At 38.3% G+C, this 18,794-nt stretch overlaps 1 pseudogene; it reads right to left on the reverse strand.

Moving 5' to 3' along the window:
* Positions 1-4,880: 4,880 nt before the first annotated feature.
* Positions 4,881-5,664, reverse strand: LOC116858492 (annotated as a pseudogene).
* Between the last annotated feature and the right edge of the window lie 13,130 nt (positions 5,665-18,794).

An 18,794-nucleotide genomic window follows, 5' to 3' on the forward strand; every position in this document is an offset into this window, starting at 1 on the left:
CATATCTAGAAAAATGTTGCTACAACCAATATCAGAGATATTACTGCCTATGCACTCTTCTAGGGTTTTTATGGTTTCAGGTCTCACATGTAGATCTTTAATCCATTTTGAGTTTATTTTTGTGCATGGTCTAAGAAAGTGGTCTAGTTCCATTCTTTTGCATGCTGCTGATCAGTTTTCCCAACACCATTTGTTGAAGAGACTATCTTTTCCCATTGGATATTCTTTCCTGCTTTGTCAAAGATTAATTGACCATATAATTGTAGGTTTATTTCTGGGCTTTCTATTCCACTGATCTATGTGTCCATTTTTGTATCATTACCATATTGTACTAATTACTACCACTTTGTAATATAGGTTGGATGTCTAGAATTGTGATACCTCTGGCTTTGCTTTTTTTTTTTTTTTTAACTGCTTTGGCTATTCAGGGTCTTTTGTGGTTCCCCACAAATTTTAGGATTGTTAGTTCTAGTTCTGTGAAAAATGTGTTAGTGTTTTCATAGGGATTACATTAAATCTGTAGATTGCCTTGGGTAGTATAGACATTTTAACAATACGTGTTCTTCCAGTCCATAAGCATGGAATAGCTTTCCATTTCTTTGTGTCATCTTCAGGTTTTTTTTCACCAATGTTTTATAGGTTTCAGAATACAGGTCTTTCACCTCTTTGGTTAGGTATATTCCTAGGTATCTTATTATTTTTGGTGCAAGTGTAAATGGGATTGTTTTCTTAATTTCTCTTTCTGCTGCTTCATTATTAGTGTATAGAATATGCAACAGATTTCTGTACATTGATTTTATTTTTTTATAATTTAAAAAAATTTATAAACATATAATGTATTATTAGCCCCAGGGGTACAGGTCTGTGAATCGCCAGGTTTACACAGTTCACAGCACTCACCATAGCACATACCCTCCCCAATGTCCATAACCCCACCACCCTCTCCCTACCTCCCTCCCCCTGGCAACCCTCAGTTTGTTTTGTGAGATTAATAGTCTCTTATGATTTGTCTCCCTCCCAATCCCATCTTGTTTCATTTATTCTTTTCCTACCCCCCAAGCCCCCCGCGTTGCATCTCAACTTCCTCATATCATAACCATATGATAGTTGTCTTTCTCTGATTGACTTATTTCACTAAGCATAATACCCTCTAGTTCCACCCACGTTGTCAAAAATGGCAAGATTTCATTTCTTTTGATAGCTGCATAGTATTCCATTGTGTATATATACCATATCTTCTTTATCCATTCATCTGTTGATGGACATCTAGGTTCTTTCCATAGTTTGGCTATTGTAGGCATTGCTGCTATAAACATTCGGCGCAGGTGCACCTTCGGATCACTATGTTTGTATCTTTAGGGTAAATACCCAGTAGTGCAATTGCTAGGTCGTAGGGTAAGCTCTATTTTCAACTTTTTGAGGAACCTCCATGCTGTTTTCCAGAGCGGCTGCACCAGCTTGCATTCCCACCAACAGTGTAGGAGGGTTCCCTTTTCTCCGCATCCTCGCCAGCATCTGTCATTTCCTGATTTGTTAATTTTAGCTATTCTGATTGGTGTGAGGTGGTATCTCATTGTGGTTTTGATTTGTATTTCCCTGATGCCAAGTGATGTGGAGCTCTTTTTCATGTGTCTGTTGGCCATCTGGATTTCTTCTTTGCAGAAATATCTGTTCATGTCCTCTGCCCATTTCTTGATTGGATTATTTGTTCTTTGGGTGTTGAGTTTGCTAAGCTCTTTATAGATTTTGGATACTAGCCCTTTATCTGATATGTCATTTGCAAATATCTTCTCCCATTCTGTCAGTTGTCTTTTGGTTTTGTTGACTGTTTCCTTTGCTGTGCAAAAGGTTTTGATCTTGATGAAGTTCCAATAGTTCATTTTTGCCCTTGCTTCCCTTGCCTTTGGCGATGTTCCTAATAAAAAGTTGCTGCAGCTGAGGTTGAAGAGGTTGCTGCCTGTGTTCTCCTCCAGGATTTTGATGGATTCCTTTCTCACATTGAGGTCCTTCATCCATTTTGAGTCTATTTTCATGTGTGGTGTAAGGAAATGGTCCAATTTCATTTTTCTGCATGTGGTTGTCCAATTTTCCGAACACCATTTGTTGAAGAGGCTGTCTTTTTTCCACTGGACATTATTTCCTGCTTTGTCAAAAATTAGTTGACCATAGAATTGAGGGTCTATTTCTGGGCTCTCTATTCTGTTCCATTGATCTATGTACATTGATTTTATATCCTATGACTTTACTGAATTCACTTATCAGTTCTAGTAGCTTTTTGGTGGAGTCTTCCGGGGTTTCCTATGTATAGTATCATGTCATCTGCAAATAGTGACAGTTTTACTTCTTCCTTACCTGTTTGGATGCCTTTTATTTCTTTTTGTCACCTGACTGCTGTGGCTAGGACTTCTAGTATATTCTGAATAACAGTGGTGAGAGTGGACATCCTTGTCTTGTTCCTGATCTTTGGGGGAAAGCTCTCAGGTGTTTCCCCATTGAGTATGATATTTATTGGGGGTTTTCATAGATGTCCTTTATTAGAAACATAGAATATTTTAAAATTTTAAGGGCATCACAGTGAAACTCAACATCTGTTAGAAATTATGTGAACTTATGGGGTGGGGTGCCTGGGTCTTACAGTCAGTTGGAGGTCCAACTCTTGGCTTTGGCTCAGTTCCTGATCTTGAGATTGTGAGATTGTGCCCCATGTTGGGCTCTGTGCTCAGCATAGAGTCTGCCTAAGACTCTCTCTCCTCTGTCCCTGGCCCCCACTCTCTCTCTCTCTCTCAAATAAATAAATCTTTCTTTTTAAGATTTATTCATTTGAAAGAAACAGAGAGAGAGAGCACACAAGCAGGGAGGCAGCAGGCAGAGGCAGAGGGAGAAGAAGGCTCCCCATTGAGCAGGGAGCCCAATATGGGGCTCGATCCCAGGACCCTGGGATCATGACCAGAGCTGAAGGCAGATGCTTAATTGACTGAGCAACCCAGGCACCCCAATAAGTAAATCTTTTTTTTAATTATGTGAACTTCTTTAATAAAAAAGAGTTTAAAAAAAGGGGGGGTGCCCAGCTGGCTTAGTCAGTAAGAGCATATGACTCCTGATCTTGGGGTTGTAAATTCAAGCCCCACATTGGGTGTAGAGATTACTTAAAAATAAAATCTTTTAAAAAAAAAAGAAATTATGTCACCTTCTAGTGTGAGGTGGATCATGGTTTTGGTGTCATATCTTTGCAAAGCTGGGTTCCCTGCAGTTGCTCTGAGGAAATCAAGAACTGCATGCATATCGGGACAGAGGAGGAAATGAGAGTGGCATTGTCTAATCTGAGCTCTGAAGCTGTGCAGCAGGCTCACATATCCCATTAGCAAGTAATTTGATTATTTAAAAATGAAATACTATTTGCTCTTTTAGTTTGTATTTTTAATGGCTACTAAATCGTGAAATCATAAATATATGTTAAGATATTTGGATCTAACAGGGCACTTGGGTGGCTCAGTTGGTTGAACAACCAACTCTTGATTTCAGCTCAGGTCATGATCTCAGGGTTCTGAGATCAAGCCCTGTGACGGGCTCCTCGCCGAGCATGGAGCCTGCTTGAGATTCTATCTCTCCTTCTCTCACTATCCCTTCTCTGGCTTGCACATGCTCTCTCTCTCAAAAAAAAAAAAGTTATTTGGATCTAACAATGTATGAATGAAATTATTAAGTATTTCTTTTGGTGTCAATTACCATGAAAAAATTGCTGAGCCACTAAGACCACAGTGAATCAAGAAAGTTTGAGAACCTTGATTTTCTCAACTGTAAATGGAGTCTAATAACAGTATCTACTACACAGGGTCACAGTGAGATTAAATGGATTAATATACACAAATCACAAATAGAATTTAGAATATAGAATAGACTATAGAATTTAGAATAGTATCTGGTGGGGATGCCAGGCTGGCTTAGTTGATAAAGCATGCAGCTCTTGATCTCAGGGTTGTGAGTTCAAACCCCATGTTGGATGTAGAGATTACTTAAAAAAACAATAAAATCTTTTTTTTAAGATTTTATTTACTTATCTGACAGAGACACATAGAGAGAGAGAGGGAACAGAAGCAGGGGGAATGGGAGAGGGAGAAGCAGGCTTCCCACTAAGCAGGGAGCCTGATGCGGGGCTCACTCCCAGGAGGCTGGGATCATGACCTGAGCCAAAGACAGATGCTTAATGACTGAGCCACCCAGATGCCCTGAAAAAGCAAACAAACAAACAATAAAATCTTTAAAAAAAAAAAAAAAGAAGAAGAATATCTAGCAAGTTGTCACAGTAGTATTAGTACCTCATTACCAAGTTACCAAGATGGTTCTCTTTTTCTTTTCTTTCTTTCTTTCTTTCTTTCTTTCTTTCTTTCTCTCTTTTTTTTTTAAGTTCACATCTTTTCATCTATTATCAGCATTTAAAAACAAGGAGGCTTGAGGCACCTGAGTGGCTCAGATGGTTAAGTGTCTGTCTTTGGCTCAGGTCATGATCCCAGGGTCCTAGGATCAAGCCCCACATCAGGCTCCCTGCTTGGTGAGGAGCCTGCTTCTCCCTCTCCCTCACCCCTCCACCTGCTTGTGCTCTCTCACTCTCTCTTTCTCAAATAAATAAAATCTTAAGAACAAACAAAAACCAAGAAGGCTTAAAACAAAACAAAACCCAACAAGGAGGCTTAATAAACATAAGCAGAGAAACTATTTTCTGTTCTTTCTCAAACCCCCAAGACATAAGGAATAAGGCCTAATGGGTTCCTTATCCCAGCAAGTCTAGGATCACTCAGACAGGCAGCCCTACACAAAGCACAATGACGAAGCATATGAACAGAAGCCACAAGTATATTTTTCTGTCACCTTTTCTTAGGGTGTCAATGCATTTCAAGAATCTCCTGTTTTCCTTGCAATGATTCGAAATCCCTAGAAGACAAATGGACATTTGCAGCAAAAATGTGCTCCATGTGCCAAGCTTCCACACTATGTCCCTTTTTTATTTTTTCAACCTCAGAGCTTGCCAATGCAAGAACCTTGTCTCCAGAGCCAAGATCTGGAGAGACTTTCTCAAACTGACTGAGTAGAGCACCTGCATTTGCTGACAAGAAGGCCTCGTCATCTGCACTCAGCTTCCCTCCACGTGTCCTGAGAGCTGTTAGTATCTCCCCTTTCTGTTGAGAGTAGAAGCCTCCTTCCAGCTTTACCACCACGAGATCTCTATCCATTTCTGCTAACCTTGTCTGAAGCTGACCTGTTTGTTTCTTTCAAGTAATCTGATGACCTCTGGGGTTTAAAAGGCCTGGCTCATAGAGGCCTGGTTAGCCAGTTGCATTCAGGTTGGCTCATCTCCCAAAGTCATATTTCCAGGCATAATTTTCTTCAGTAAATCATTAAATTCACTTAGTTGCTGCAGTTTCCTTTTTGGTTTCTTCATAGTCATCTGTATCAAGTTCCTCTCTGCATCTCCGCCAAATCTTGTAATTGCTGTCCAACCATTCTTCTAAATTCTCCTTTAATTTGCTTGTCTCTGTCTTTCCTCTGGAAGCCATTTGGATCTCTTGTCTCCTAGCACTTTGAACTCTGCACAGTGTTGACTGGTCCCAAAGTGTGTAAACCTCTGACTGTTGAAGTTTCGAGTGTCATAAACCTGAGGAAAGTGAAATTGTTCCTCAAGACTACAAGAGGCTCAAAGTTCAAACCATTAGGAAGTGCAGTTGGCTCCTCAGGCCCTCAGGGTCCCCTGTCCCAGGAAAGTTCTTTTTAATGATTTTATATTTACTAATATGTAATAGAATAATATGTAATAGAAAAAAATAGAAAAAAAACAGTTTGGGAGTATGTCTATGCATCAGTCACATGAAGACTTTATAACTGCCATAATAATCATAAATTTCTATTTAAATTTACCATGTTGGAGGAGAACAGAAATTACTCCATTCCTTTACTGTTTGATATCTTTGATTTTTAGGTCTCCTGGGATTGAAATCTTCATCCAACTGTTTTTTTTTTTAATAACTAGAAATAAATTTGTGCCTGGTACATAACAGGGAGTTTTAAAAATTGCTATCAAAAACTCTTTTCCAACAGACTTACATCTTTTTAAAAACAAAATATTTTTAAGGACGCCTGGCTGGCTCAGTCAGTAGACCATGCAACTCTTGATCTCGGGGTTGTAATTTCAACCCATGTTAGGTGTAGGTAGAGGCTACTTTAAAAATATAGTAAAAATATAAAATCTATTAAAAATATAAAATATAAAATATATATTTATATAATTTATATATTTATATAAAATATATATATTTAAATATATAATATATATTATATTTATATAATTTATATAAAATATAAAATATATTTTAAAAATATAGTAAAAACTTTTTAAAAAAGAAAAAAAAATTTTAATTTTGTTCAGGAAACATCTAATAGGGTTTTTGACCTCGCACTACTCCCTTCCCCCCAAATGATGGCTTTTCATAAGCTATTCTGCTAAGGAGGCAGGCAGAATCAACTCACTATACATTGATGACAGTTTTGTCTTGCTGTAGCTTAGGAAACTCCTTAAAAACCACTTCTTTTTAATTTTTAATTTTTATATAATTAAAAATTTTATATAATCTCAAACTTACCAAAAATTGTAAAAATAGCATGAAAGTATTCTTGTACACCTCTCATCAAGATTTCCCATTCATATTTTACCACTATATAATTTACTACTTTTCTCTTTGTTATTAATAAATATCTTGTGAGAACATACTTTGTGACTATGTATATATCCTGTTTCTCATCCAAATTTCACCCACTAGCTTGGCAAAGCTAAAAATCATCCAGTAATGATTCAATTATTACAATGATAGTTGCCAAATCATGATTTTCTTTTTTAAAAAATATTTTATTTATTTATTTGACAGAGAGTGAGAGACACAGTGAGAAAGGGAACACAAGCAGAGGAATGGGAGTGGGAGAAGCAGATTTCCTGCAAAGCAGGGAGCACGATACGGGGCTCAATCCCAGGCCCCTAGGATCATGACCTTAGCTTAAGGCAGAAGCTTAACAACTGAGCCACCCAGGCACTCTGCCAAATAGTGATTTTCTAATCCCATCATTCCTTATACATTTATTAGCTGACATTCTAGTGCTTGCTTCGGCAGCACATATATTAGCTGACATTCTACTGTAAAGATTTACTTTCCCTTCTCACACATTTCTTATTTATTTGTTTATATATTTTTATTTTATTCCATGGGTTATAATGCATTACTATCATTTTTATTTTTATGCCTAATTGTCCCAGATTAGGCTGGTAGGAGACTTTCAGTATGACTCTTTTTTTTTTAGTTTTATTTATTTATTTGATAGACAGAAATCACAAGTAGGTGGGGGGGGAGCAGGCTCCCTGCTGAGCAGAGAGCCTGATGCCGAGCTTGATCCCAGGACCCTGGGATCATGACCTGAGCCAAAGGCAGAGGCTTTAACCCACTGAGCCACCCAGGAGCCCCTCAGTATGACTCTTTATCATCTGGATATATCCCACCATTCTTTGAGCATTTGCTAACTTAGTAGCTTAATATGAGGCATAATATGACATTAAACTTATTCTTTTCCAGCTCTAGCTCTGGAATCAGCCAATTCACCAAAGAGCAAATGGAATTTAGAAACCATGTTCTGGGCACTAGGTGTGCTTATTGCTCCTGGGGTATCATTGCTTCTGCGCTTTCTCAGTAGACAGAACTAAAAATTATATGCATATATACACACACCCATATCTATATATATTAAAAGTCACAAGTTCAGGGGCACTTGGGTGGCTCAGTGGGTTAAAACCTTTGCCTTCAGCTCAGGTCATGAATCCCAGGGTCCTGGGATCGAGCCCCGTATTGGGCTCTCTGCTCAGCGAGGAGCCTGCCTCCCCCTCTCCCTCTGCCTGCCTCTCTGCCTACTTGTGATCTCTCTCTCTGTCAAATAAATAGATAAAGTCTTTTTTAAAAAAGCCATGAGTTCATACTGTCTTGTCCAATTCTAATCCAGTACTATAGGATATATTCCACTCTTCTCTCTCTTCCTATTTGTACCTCTTTTCTTTTAGTGAGAAGTTTGAATCCCATTGTCTATAATATTTTTACTTATTTACCCAACCCCAGAATACACAGAAAGTAGTTTTAGAATTGCTACCAAAAACAAACAAAGACAAAAAACAAAGACAAAAAAAAAATTGTTGGTTTTATAGTTCTTTTTTTTTCCTTTAGTATGAGAGTATATAGTTTAAAAAAATTATATTCTCAAGTTATTTGGCTTTAGTTAGCTCCCCTTCCCTCCCACCACACCTGCATTTCAGTGTGATTATATTATTCATTCAAAACTTAGGTTGATTTTTTTCATATTCCATTATTAGGATTTTCCCCTAGTTGTGTGTGTATATGTGTTTTTTCTTAATATATGCATCATTAATATGGCTCTAAAAGATAGAACTGTACAAAAAGTAACATGCAGGAAAAACATCACTTTCCAACTTCTGCTCAGTACCCACCCCCTTCACACTTTCAGCCACATTCCCACCCACCTCCTGTAAATAACCAGTCTCTTAGTCTCTGGTTTATCTTTCCTGTTTTCCTTTTTGGTCAAAAAGCAAGCTCATGCCTACTTTCTCACTTCCCTTCCCCCCCCACACCTTTTTTTCCTTACAGAAAAGGTAGCATACTATATTCTTCTGTTCTTTGCTTTTTTCATTAAACAGTATATCCCTGGAAATCATTCCATATCAGTTTGCAGACATGTATCTCATTCTTTCTCACATTGGTGCTCTGCTATGTGCTTGTACCAAAGTTGATTCAACCACTCTCTTCTACATGGGCATTTAGATGGTCCCCAATATTTTGCAAATACAAACAATGTAGCAATAATTGACCTTGTGCCCATGTATTTCTATATTGTTGAAGGTATAAATTTAGGGTGAATTCTTAGAAGTAGGATTACTAGGCCAAAAGTAAACATTTTTGAAGTTTTTACATAGCTAATAAGTTTTTAATGTAGAGATTTAAAGTCATTTTTGTGATAATATTCATTATGTACTTATCCATATAGATATTCTTATGTTAGATTCTGGGCTACTAGACTTTTATGCCCTTTATGCTGCACAATTATATCTTAACAAATGTGTTCTGGTGATTATAAGCAATTGAATGACAACATTCTTCTTAAGTAGTATTAGATTTTTGTATGTGTGTATTTAATTAGACTTTTAGCACCAAGGGTAGTGTCAAAAATAATCAAGGAAAAAATCCCTTAGATCTGAAAAACAATAGGTATATAAGGATAGATCACATTCTGTCGATGGGGGTGACATAATATGTTTACATCACTAAGGAGGAGGGGTTTCCTCCCAGCAGAGTTGATGATCTGAAGTCACTGAGAACATGATGAATCGTGAGGGGAGCCAGTTTGCTGGTGCTGCAAGGCTGGTTAATTACACTGTAAATCATGCAAACACCGACATTTCGAACAAAAAACTCTCCAGACACCATTTCCTTCTCACTAAAAGAATAGTTCTTTTAAAAGTAGGCAGATTGGTAATTATCTTAGACTGAGAATATACAAAATGTGGACATGAATGCTTTGAGATGCAGAGAAGCTTTACGGCTTTGAAGTCTGTAAGGCATTTTAAAAATGCTTTATAAATATGATTTGATACTCTTGATTAAGCACTGTAGAAGTCAGGACAACCAACTCCCACCTCTGTAGTCTATGGTCAGTATAAAACCATTATTCTGGAGTTTTATTATTTATGTCTTTCTTTTGGGAGTCTTCCTTTATATAGAGTCTAGGATTCCCCAATAATTCTCTCCCCCTTAAAAAGGTAAATGTTTCATTTGGAAACCTTTGTGGGATCTGAGCTTTCACAGATGAAGATCAAAGATAGAAATTAGTCCTCTGCTCCACTGCTGACTGATGTCAACAAATCCTCCCTTGTCCCCCCTATTTTTTTCCACTATAAAAGGAAAAGAATTTCTTTATGGCACAAATATTGATATTTTACCACATTTGCTGAATCATTTATACTTTTATGGTTTTGTTGACGTAGTGTCCACAAGGATTCTCCACAGTAAATTTATCGTTTGTCTCTTTGTAATTAATAAGTACCGTGTGGGACACACGTGTGACTCTAAATATCCTTGTATGTTTCTCATATGCGGGGAAGAGTTTCATGAAGAGGCTTCAGATTCACAACAGGGGTCCTCACCAGACCCCCTTAAATAGGGTATTTCTGAAATCACCTCATGCCAAACATCTATACCCAAAGAAAACCATGTTTCATTTGTTATTGCTCTTATCTTGGCATCACTAAGATGAAGGAATGCAGACTTGCTTAAAGAGCTCAGGTTTTGGAATCACACAGATTGGGTTCAGATCTGGCTGCATACTATCTATAAAATTTCAGATGCCAACCGCTTAATGTCTTCGAGCCTCAGTTTCTTCTTCAGAAAAACAAGAATAATTATTAATCTCATAGGGTTGTTGTGAGGCTTCAGTGAGCTCTTCTAATATGAAAAGTACCAGAACTGTGTGCAGCCTACAATAGGCACCGATCAATGGTAGCTATTTAAAACGGATAATGTGGATATTATTTTGCTTTGTCGTAAGGTCTGATGGAATTTCTGTTTTTGATGGCTACCTTCTGCTACATTATACACCTATAATTACTGATTCAACCTCTGGTCAGAGCTGATTTAAAACCAGAAAAGCAGGGGTGCCTGGGTGGCTCAGTCTGCCTTTGGCTCAGGTCATGAACACAGGGTTCTGGGGTCGGACTCCCTGCTCAGTGGGGAGTCTGCTTCTCCTTTGCACCACCCCTCGCTCGTGCTCTCTCTCTCTTTCAATTACTCTCTTTCTCTCAAATAAATAAAATCTTAAAATCAGAAAAGCATATCCTCCCCTGTAAATTCTCCCCAGGAAGTTTGACTGGGGAGTCTATGGACCTAGTGTTTATGCCAACTCTTGACTTCAATGGGGACTGTCCATTTACATGTTAGTGACGTGATTCCAGGGGCCTTTATTCTGATGAGTCTGGAGTGCCACCGTGAGGTCAGCTTTGGTCCTGGTGATATTTACTTGAATTCTGTCCTGCTTACAAGAATATTTGAGTGGTTGCATTTACATCGCATTATACTTGCATTAAAGACTGAAAAGTCACTCCGTTGACCCTTGATGGCAAAAAAAAAAAAAAGGTACAAAAAGTATAAAAATTTGAATTTCTTACAGTACTTGATTTGGATTTCCTTCCTTCCTTCCTCTTCCTCCCTCCTTCTCTCCCTCCCTCCCTTCCTCCCTTCCTTCCTTTCAACTAGGCTTCAGTCCCAGCTTGGGGCTTGAACTCACAGCCCTGAGATCAAGAGGTCCATGCTCTACCAAGTGAACCAGCCAGGTACCCCCTTGATTTGGATCTCTAACCTGCTATAGTATTGTTGAATCTTGAGAATTGGACATTGAAAATTTAGCTCCAGTGAAAGTGAGATTTTCATCTAAGTGTGAGTGGCTGCTGATTTGTTATCTTTGTCCAATCACCATCTCCCTAACTTTTATTTTATTTTTTTCTCCCCCCACCCCAACTTATGTTTTAATTAAGACCCTGAAGCTGTGATTTAGAAGTCTCTAGTTCCCTTTGCAAAGAAATAATTCCCATTTCCACATGACCTTTAGAAACTCCACTCAGGTATCCCACAAAAATCTCAAACTCAGCCTACTCAAAATTAAACTGATTATATTGTCCTTACACAAACCTAGCCCTCCAATATTCTCCATTTCCACAAATAGAACCATCCTCACTTAGTCACAGAAGTTTGAGACATGGAAGTTATCTTAGGTTTTTCCCTCTACCCATCTTCCTACATCCAGTCACTAAGGGATTCCTATCAATGTTACCCCCTTATTGTCCCTTAGTTCTGCCCCTTTAACCTCTTCCCTTTTGCTACCGTGTTAGCCCTTCACTAGACTAACTATAGCAATATTCTTCTGGTCTCTGACTTCAGATTTGCCTCCCTTCCATGTTGCTGCTAGAGTGATCTTGTAAAATTAAAAATCATTTATATCACTTGCTTAACATCCTTTAATGGCTCGGTGCCTACAAGATCAAGTCAACACTCCTTGGTATCCTATAATGGGTATATATCCTATAAAGGACTTAGGAACCAAGTCCTTACCCACCATCCAACTCCATCTTTGCTGCATTATCTGCTTCCACCTTTTTTACTTAAATTAATACAAATGCATGCAAATTATTCATATGAACTTCTTCATTATTAGAATTTATAACCTCATGTCAATAAGTGACTTATGTCATGTGTCTTTCCATCCAGAAGTAGGGCAATTTAATATATTTTATATTGATAGCAAAAAGATTTGTTGTTTGTCTTATTTTGGTCCCAACTATGAAATTTCTGTGAAGGATGTAAAGAATGAAATGACTTCTAGGATAGCCCTACACTTGAGGTTCATGGGAGGAGGAGTATTAGAAAGTAAGAGGCTGATCACTTTCTTCTGTTTGACAAACCACTAGATCTCTGCACTAAGCTTCTATTTTTTTATTCCAGTATAATTAACATACAGTGTTATATTTGTTTCAGGTATACAATATAATGATCTTTATATGTTACTCAATGCTCATTATGATAGTGTAGTCCTCCCAGTCACCTGTCCCCCAACCCACCTCCCCTCTGGCAACCACGAGTTTGTTCACTGTTTTTATTCACTTCTGGCTTTGTTGAACCACTAGCAGATCCCCAAACACAACAGGCTTTTTTTTTTCATACCTCTTTATATTTGTTGCTTCTGTTCCCCTTACTTAAAATAACTTGACCTGTCTTGTCTAAGGGTAAGCCAACTTTAACTCCTCTATAAACCTTTCCTAACTTTCCAGAAAGCTCATCCCATCCTGCCACCACAGAGAGGCTATTCCCTTACCTGCTATAACTTACACTACTGTACCTACAGAATCTTCTTGCTTTGTCTGAAAAAAGCTCTCTACCCTTAGCAGACTTGAAGCTACTGGAGAGCAAGGACTGTGTCCAATCCTTCTGTGTATTATAAGCCCTCGTCCATGCCAAGAACATTGAAAACAACAACCACAAAGTTTGGGGGTATGATAGGTGAGGAATGGAGAAGAAAAAAAATATTTTTAAAAACATAATTTTAAGGCATGGTGTGATCACGCTGTTCATAAAAACAAGATATCCCAAGTAGCTCCCACTATAGTGCTGTCCAGACTTCATGTTCTCACTTGCTACAGTTGAGAAACCATGTGTGTCTACCAGTCAGACCATACTGGTTTTTGGAGAAATTCCAGTTATACAAAACATGATTCAATTTCCTTGCCACTTTTATTGACAATGTTTCTAAATTGCTTTGTTTTGTTTTTTTCCCAAGAGGAAATGGTCCCTTAATGAGTCACCTGGACATGTCAAGATCAGAATTGATAGAAGTCCAACAATTTCCATTTGACTTTATTTATTCAACCCCAATTTATTACGAAGCACCAAGCAAAAGACATAGGTCCACTCGTAAATCCACAAGGTTGGCAATTTCAGGGATATTTGTCTATTTTATTTCATCTCATTAACTCAACAAGATTTATTGGGCACTTACTATGAAACAGGCTGCATGCCAAGCAAACATAATATGAGAATAACTGAGATACAGGCCCAGTCCCCCCAAAAGCTTAAAGTCTGGTGTGGGATAGATGTGGAAGCATAATTACAATGCAACAAGAAAAGAGCTAAAATAGAGGTATTTATGAAGTAGCATGAGAACTTCTGGAAAGAAGATAGACTATGTCAAGGAGGGGACATTCAGGGTAAGCTTCACAGAGGGGAGGAGATATAAAACTGAGTTTTGTTTTAGATATAAAACAAAGAGTTTGTCAGGGAGGAAAAGGAGAGAGGACATTCCAAAAGGAAAGAAAAAATATGTACAAAGGTTTTGAGTTAGAAGAAGCAAAGCCAAAATAAGAAGATAAAGTTAAAACTTAGAGAGGATAACTTGCCTAAGGCCATATGGCTGGTAAGTAAAGGGGGGGGGAGGGAGAGGCTGAACCCAAGCTGAAATTATTTATGGGAGTGTGTCCTATTTCTTGAGAGTATGGAGAAGCATTGCTCAGGGCCTGGCATACAAGTTACAGGAGTACAGACTACATTCAGTAGACAATGGGCAATTATGAGAGGTTTTTAAGCGGAGAAACAACATGGTTGGGGCACCCGGGTGGCTCAGGTTATGATCTCAGGGTCCTGGGATTGAGCCCTCCATCAGGCTTCCTGCTTGGCGGGGAGTCCGCTTGTCCCTCTACCTCTGCCCTTCCACCTGTTCATGCTCTCTCTTTCAAACAAACAAATAAATAAATAAATAAAATCTTAAAAAATAAAAGGAAACAACATGGTCCCATTTGGGTTTCAAGAAGATAATTCTAGCAGTGATTATTTTTTCAAAAAATTTATTCACTAATTTTTTTGAGCAGTGCTATTATGAACTTGCATGTACATGTATATATTTGAGTAGCTGTTTGAGTACCTGTTTTCAGTTACTTTAGCTATGTATCTAGGGGTAGGATTTCTCGGTCATATGGTAATTCTATGTTTAGTGTTTGGAGGAACCAACAAATTTTTTTCCACAGTGGCTGAATCATTTTTATGTTTTTATTTTTAAGATTTTATTTATTTATTTGACAGAGAGAGAGAGAGATCACAAGCAGGCAGAGAGGCAGGCAAGCAGGGGTTGGGGGTGGGAAGCAGCCTCCCCACTGAGCAGAGAGCCCAATGCGGGGCTTGATCCCAGGACCCTGAGATCATGACCTGAGCCGAAGGCAGAGGTTTAACCCACTGAGCCACCCAGGTGCCCCCATTTTTATGTTTTTAACACAAATTCCTATATTTTCAACACAGTGCATGAGAGTTCCTATTTCTCCACGTTCACTAGTTTGGCAAATACATACTGATTACTTTAAATGTTCAGAATAAAGTGTGGGGCTATAAAGAGAAAAGAAGTGGAACTGGTATTGTAAGACATAATGAGACCAGATGTTATCTACTTGATTGAATTATGAATATATAAGGTATTCGATTATATTACATATATTAATATTTCTTTAGATATATTAATATATGTTACTTATAAAAATAAATATATAAAATTCTTCACATCTCATGATTTTAAAAATATTTCTTGAAAATAGTTGACACACAATGTTATGTTAGTTTCAGGTATAAAACATAGTGATTCCACAAATTTATGTGTTACCCTGTGCTCACCACAAGAGTATCTGCCGTCTGTCATCATACAGCACTGTTACAGTATCATTGATTATATTCCCTATGCTGTACATTTTATTCCCATGACTTATTCATTCCATAACTGTAAGCCTGTATCTCCCACCTCCTTTCATGCCTTGTGCCCATTCCCTCCACCCCAGCAGTAAGTCTTAACCCTGACTGCAATTAGAATCATTTGAGGAGAGGGGAGAGCCACCTGGGTGGCTCAGTGGGTTAAGCCTTTGCCTTTGGCTCAGGTCATGATCTCAGGGTCCTGGGATCAAGCCCCGCATCAAGCCCTGCATCAGACTCTCTGCTCAGCAGGGAGCCAGCTTAACCCCCCACCTTTCTCTGCCTGCCTCTCTGCCTATTTGTGATCTCTCTCTAACAAAAAAAAAAAAAAAGAATCACTTGAGAAACTTTCAGAGATTATAGACCATACACTAAAACAGTTAAACCAGAACTTCTGGGACCTAGTTTTCTTTTGTTTTTCCTTTTCCTTCTTTTTTTTTTTTTTTTTAAGTAGGCTCCCAGCGAAGCCCAGTGTGGGGCTTGAACTCATCACTCCAAGAACAAAAGTCCAACGTTCAACCAACTGAGGCACCCAGGCACCCCATCATTTTGTTTGTTTGTTTTTTAAGTCCCTCAGAGGATTCTAATGTGCAGTGAGGGTCAAGAGCTACTCAACTAGGAGAATGAGCCAAAAGATGGGAAAGAACTAATATTTAATACTAAACACCTACTGTATATGAGATTTTGTTCCAAATGCTTTATTCAATGGCTATAATCTCTCTATCTTAGGAAATGCATATATACAGTATCCTGACCCACTTCTACCATTTTGAGCCCTGTGTGGTGAGCAATCATATTATTCCTAGCCTTCAAGGTAGATATTATAATTGTATAATCCCTATTTTACCAATGAGGAAACTGAGGCACAGACCAGTGAAATAACTTGTCTAAGATTATCACATCAGTAGCTACAACTGGATTCACCTATAAGTCTTTCTGATACTCCCAGTTCATGCTCTTTGCACTATACACCATTGCCTAGTAGCCTAGCTTAATTCTAGAAGAATCCTGAAGTAAGTCTCATGATCCTCATTTAACAGATGAGGAAATGAGTTCTGGACAGGTTAATTTGAATAAGTCACAGCTATTAGGTGGAGAGGCTGGGAGGTCTTTAAACTCAGACTTGTTTAACACCAACTACATGCCCATGAAAGTAAAATATATAGCATACACTCAACATTCAATACAATTCATTGCTCTGCAAGAACAGAGGTGTGAAGGATTATTAATATAATCCAGAATAATATTCTTTTTTAAAAAAGATTTGTTTGTTTGTTTGATAGAGAGAGGGACAAAGAGAATGCGGGAGGAGCAGAGGGAGAGAGTCTTAAGCAGACTCTGGTTGTGGACCCTGACACTGGGCGTGATCCTACGACCCTAGATCATGACCTGAGCAGAAACTGAGAGTTGGAGGCTTAATGATTGAACCACCCAGGTGCCCTCAGCTAAACCTTTGTAAAGAGTTGGCTTCATCACAGTCTCCCCCCACGACCGTTATCAATTCAATCATCTCCATCAACCATGCCATTAAAACTGATATTATCAGGGTTACTAGTAACCTTCTCAGCCTCTCAACAGTCTTTGAAACAGCTTATCACTACCTTCTTCGTGAAATTACTTCTGGCTTTGGTAACACAATATTCCTTGTCTTCTGTCGCTGATTCCTTCTTCTCAGACTTTTGTTTTATAGGTTTATCCTCCTCTACCTGATCTCTAAATATTGGAGTACTCTTAAGGGTCAGTCCTGTGTCCCTTCCTCTTCTCTATTCACACCATCTCTCTAAGTGATTGCCTTTTCATGATTATGCTTTTTTATGTTTTATTTTATTTTTTCATCATGACAAGTTTACTCTTTAATCCCCATCCCCTATTTGTGCCATCCCCCTCAACCAACTCCCCTGTGGTAACATCAGTTTGTTCTCTATAGTTAGGAGTCTGTTGGGGTGCCTGACTGGCTCAGTTGGTAGAGCTTGCAACTCTTTTTAATTAAAAAAATATACCCCCAAATTTAAAATATATATTTAAAAATAGAGTCTGTTTCCTGGCTTATCTCTCTGATTTTTTCCTTTGCTCATTTGCTTTTTAAAATCTAGCATATAAGTGAGATCATATAGTATTTGTCTTTCTCTGACTGACTTATTTTGCTCAGCATTATACTCCCTAGCTCCATCCATGTTGTTGTAAATGGCAAGATTTTTTTATGCCTGAATAATATTCCTGTGTGTGTGTGTGTGTGTATCCACATCTTCTTTATCCATTCTTCTATCAATGGACACTCAGACTGCTTCCATACTTTGACTATTGTAAGGGGGTTTTTAAAAGATTTTATTTATTTGACAGACTGAGATCACAAGTAGGCAGAGAGGCAGGTGGGGGGATGGGATATAGGCTCCCTTCTGAGCAGAGAGCCCCATGCAGGGCTTGATACCAGGACCCTGGGATCATGACCTGACCCGAAGGCAGAGGCTTTAACCCATTAAGCCACCCAGGCACCCCCAAAACTTTGGCTATTGTAAGTAATGCTGCTATAAACAGGTGCATGTATCCCTTTGAGTTAGTGTATTTGCATTTTAGAGGTCAATACCCAGTAGTGTATTCCTGGATCATAGGGTAGTTCTATTTTTAATTTTTTGAGGAACCTCCATACAGTTTTCCATAATGACTGCACCAATTTGCATTTCTACCAAAAGTGCAAAGGGGTTCCTTTTTCTCCACATCCTCACCAACACTTCATTTCTTGTGTTTTCTATTTTAGGCATTCTGACAGGTATAAGGTAGTATCTCACTGTAGTTTTGATTTGCATTTCCCTGATGATGAGTGATGTTGAGCATCTTTTCATGTGTCTGTTGGCCACATGACCATGCTTTTAGATATGCCACCACTGATATAGGGATTGGGTTCTGAAGTCAGCGCATAAAGAGAAGAAAACTCATGAAGCAGAATTATTCTTGGAAATTCCTTAAATCACCTACGCAGTCTGGTAGTTGTGGTTTCAAACATGTTGATTTTATACATGATTGTGGCCATATTTATGTGCTGAACTGCCAACACTTCATCTCCTAATAAGCTTTAAGTCAATTCTTTTCCTCTCATGTTGAGATAAGCTGTTTTTATGAAGCAACGGGTGAAGTACTTGGGGCTTTCACTTAGGGACTGTGTTTCATGAAAAATACTTATTCTTCAAGAGTGGACACAAATGGAACAGCAAGATTCTCCCAGTAGGAGAGGAAATCAGGAGTTGAATCCATCTGAGAATATAAGAGATTTACATTTCCCATCCTGTGCTTACTCCACACTTTTCTTGAACGTAAAGGAATTACGCACACTATTTAGAGTATTTCTAAATTAACTGCTTTTTAGATCGTATTCCATTGAACTATTTATATTTTGACAGCTCCTAAATGTATTTCTCCAGACTTGATGTTTTC

Source organism: Lontra canadensis, unplaced genomic scaffold (genome assembly GCF_010015895.1).
Source record: "Lontra canadensis isolate GAN:19392208 unplaced genomic scaffold, GSC_riverotter_1.0 scaffold137, whole genome shotgun sequence".
NCBI classification, from domain to species: Eukaryota; Metazoa; Chordata; class Mammalia; order Carnivora; family Mustelidae; genus Lontra; species Lontra canadensis.